General features: G+C 40.8%; 1 pseudogene across 1 annotated transcript; it reads left to right on the forward strand.

The window, feature by feature from the left end:
• Positions 1-715: 715 nt before the first annotated feature.
• LOC309657306 (CCAAT/enhancer-binding protein gamma pseudogene) lies at positions 716-3,170 on the forward strand (annotated as a pseudogene). Its single transcript has one exon. The product of its transcript is annotated as a CCAAT/enhancer-binding protein gamma pseudogene (transcript).
• The last annotated feature ends 323 nt before the right edge of the window (positions 3,171-3,493 follow it).

Genomic DNA, 3,493 nt, shown 5'->3' on the forward strand with positions numbered 1-3,493 from the left:
GACAAACTAATACTGATACAGAAAGTTATGGAAAGTTTGTGGAAAGGGACCCCGAGAAAAGAGTTTTGTGCAAGGTCAGGATTGGCTAAGTTTAGAATAAATTTAATTAAGTAAATGAATTGTTATTAAAAGTAGGCTGATGCAAGACTGGAGTTCAGTTTTCTTTCTGTTAAGAAAACAAAGTTTTTTTTAGACTATTGAGCTGCTTTTATAACAGAACTTAAGTTTCTTTACCTTTTAAAGTTTATCTTTTAAGTGATCTGTTCTGTATTTTCCTTTGAAATCTTTTGTCACATTGCTTAAGTGAATATGTATTGTTTCACGGTGATCTATGGTCCTATTTGACCAAGTGTTTTAAAACCTTTCTGACATTTTTTTTTTTAATGTTTCAAGGTATTTCTTTTCCTTTTTTTTATTTTTATTTTTAATTAATTAATTAATTTATTTATTTACGGCTGTGTTGGGTCTTCGTTTCTGTGCGAGGGCTTTCTCTAGTTGCGGCAAGTGGGGGCCACTCTTCATCGCGGTGCGCGGGCCTCTCACTATCGCGGCCTCTCTTGTTGCGGAGCACAGGCTCCAGATGCGCAGGCTCAGTAATTGTGGCTCACGGGCCTAGTTGCTCCGCGGCATGTGGGATCTTCCCAGACCAGGGCTCGAACCCGTGTCCCCTGCATTGGCAGGCAGATTCTCAACCACTGCGCCACCAGGGAAGCCCCTCTGACATTTTTTGACAAACTTCCCAAATCAAATTCCAGTGAAGTTCCTTTGACCTCTGGCTAACTTTTGGGATGCTTCAAAAGGGTCCCTGAAACCTCCCAAAGAGAGATATTAAACTAATTAGGTTCATTGGTATGTTAAATTACATGAGAAGCATTGTCAAATGAATAATAAATCTTCTTAGGTTATATTGTATGGGTAAATATTATTAATATAGATATTCTAGAAATTATATGGAATTCCTAAAAATCAGTAGGCCTTGGTAAAGTATTATCAGTCATAATGCTAGTTGTTATCTTAAAATGTTTTATGTCATAGCAGTAACCAAGTTTCTTTGTCAATTGCATTGTAATTAGGTCTCTAACCGTGCCTTAAGTCTTGTCATTCATAGACAGTTATTGTTTTACTCTCATGCTCTTGCAAAAATGCTTCCTCTTCAAGAATATTCATAGCAAGAATATGCACTTTTTGACAAGTGCAGGCGTCTGATAACTTTCAGATTATACTACTGATGGGTAAGAAATTAAAGAATCTAATGGAAGATCTCTTGGCTTCATAAAACTTAACAAAAAGGATTAGTTACATGAGACAGTAAACTGGTGAATATGGTTATAATTTTTTATGGCTTCTGTCTGAAATATTATTGGCTTTTAATCTTTATTTTTCCAGCTATAAGGAACCCTTCCCCTTAAGCTAATTATGACTTACATCAATTTAGTAAATTATACCTTTGTAAGCAGAATTGAAACATATCCTTTCTCTCTACCTGATCCCTCCAGAGATTGGAAACTCTTGGATTACCAGGAGGTTTATCAGGTAAATTAGGAAGGCCACCTCTTAACAGGTGCAGGAATCTCAAGGTATTTTGAGGACCTTGAAAAGGGAGAGATTCACTAAAAATTTTCCAAGGCAAAATCAGTGACAAGCCCTTGGCATAGCTTTCCTACCCTTGAAAGGCCTTTTAAAAATTTAATTTGAGATTCCTTAAAAAGTTCCAGCAAAGCCAACTTTAAAAGAACCTATATGATCAATTACACTTGTATAAATCATCAGGCCAAATTTATTGAAACCAGACTTATTTTGCAAACAAGTTAGTCTTATTTTGGCTATATTTTGTAGAAATGAGGGTAATTTTAGAGAGAAAAAGATTGTTTCAGTGGACATTAAATTATAGTTCTGTTAGTTGAGGTCTGTATTTACTAAGACCCACTTCCCAGTAGCTCCTTGCTGTTACATTATTGTAAAGTTTAATTGAATTATTTTAAGGACACTCTAAGTTTGTTTCTGAAGTTTACCTCAGTAATCTATCTTTGAATGAAGGTAAGATGCCCCTGGCGCACACGGCCCGGCGGGGAGGGGAAGCGGGTGGCGGCTGCGGAACCGGCATAGGCTGCCTGTTTCATAACCATCACTCCTCCTTGCTGACTCGCGGGCTGCGAGGCCTGGGTCGTGTCGGGCTGCGCCGCGGGGGCCGCTCGGAGTGGAGGCAGCTTGTGGGCGGGCGGGCTGGAGGCGCAGTTGACTGTTGAACACAGCTTGGAGGAATGTGCACCAACCACGAGTTGAATAGAACAGAGGAGGGCAAAAAATAAAGTGCTTCGTTAGCATGCTTGGAGGGAACATAGTAAGGAAAATTGCCAGCAGAGGTGTCTAGATGGAGAGGATGGAAATGCATGTTTGAGGGGAAGGAGAATCTGTTCTTCCAACACAGATGGGCAGTACCCTCAGGGGTTCAGGTACATGTGCTGATTTCTTGGCAGTTTAGTGTGGAAACCACTGATCACCTTGTCCTCATTTCTACTTGTTCTGTGTTGTCGAGGGAGCGTGCCCAAATGAGCAAGGTATCGCAGCAGAACAGTACCCCGGGCGTGAATGGAATAAGTGTCATTCATACTCAGGCTCATGCCAGCGGCTTACAGCAGGTTCCTCAGCTGGGGCCCGCCGGCCCTGGGGGCGGAGGCAAAGCTGTGCCTCCAAGCAAGCAGAGCAAAAAGAGTTCGCCCGTGGATCGCAACAGTGACGAGTATCGTCAGCGCAGAGAGAGGAACAACATGGCGGTGAAAAAGAGCCTGTTGAAAAGCAAGCAGAAAGCGCAGGATACGCTGCAGAGTGAATCGGCTCAAGGAGGAGAATGAATGGTTGGAAGCAAAACTTAAATTGCTAAGGAATTAAGTGTACTGAAACATTTATTTCTTGAGCATGCACAAAACCTCGCAGATAACGTGCAACCCAGTAGCACTGAAAATATGACACATTCTGATAATGCAGGACAGTAGACCTCACCCCTTCCAAACGTCACAGCTTGTGGCTTGAACGTTAAAGGTGTGACTACCTACACCACTCCTATCAGTGGCTGAATCTTCATTATTCAAAGATCCATTGAAGGTTGTTTTCTAGGATCAGTACTGAAGAGTTGATTAGCTAAAAATGTTAGCCATGTAATTTGAATATCTGGTTTTTTTTGTTGTTGAATATCTGGTTTTAAATGATAAGGATTTTTGTGGGGATAAAAAAACATTTTTAAAGGTATTTGGTTAAAAAAAAATACCCTGGAGCTTGATGCTTTTAATAAATCCTGACTTCCCAAGGCGGGGAAAAAAAAATAAGATGCCCCCATGACCTGCAACCAGGAGATTATGCATACTGGAAAAGACATCATTTAAAGGACTATTTCCAGCCTAAATGGAAGGACCCTTATCAGGTACTTTTAACCAGCTCATGCACAGTAAAACTAAGGGAATTGACCCCTTGCATTGGACTGGCCTATGAAGAGGAC

Source organism: Balaenoptera physalus, assembly GCF_965194825.1.
Source record: "Balaenoptera physalus genome assembly, chromosome: 3".
Lineage (NCBI taxonomy): Eukaryota > Metazoa > Chordata > Mammalia > Artiodactyla > Balaenopteridae > Balaenoptera > Balaenoptera physalus.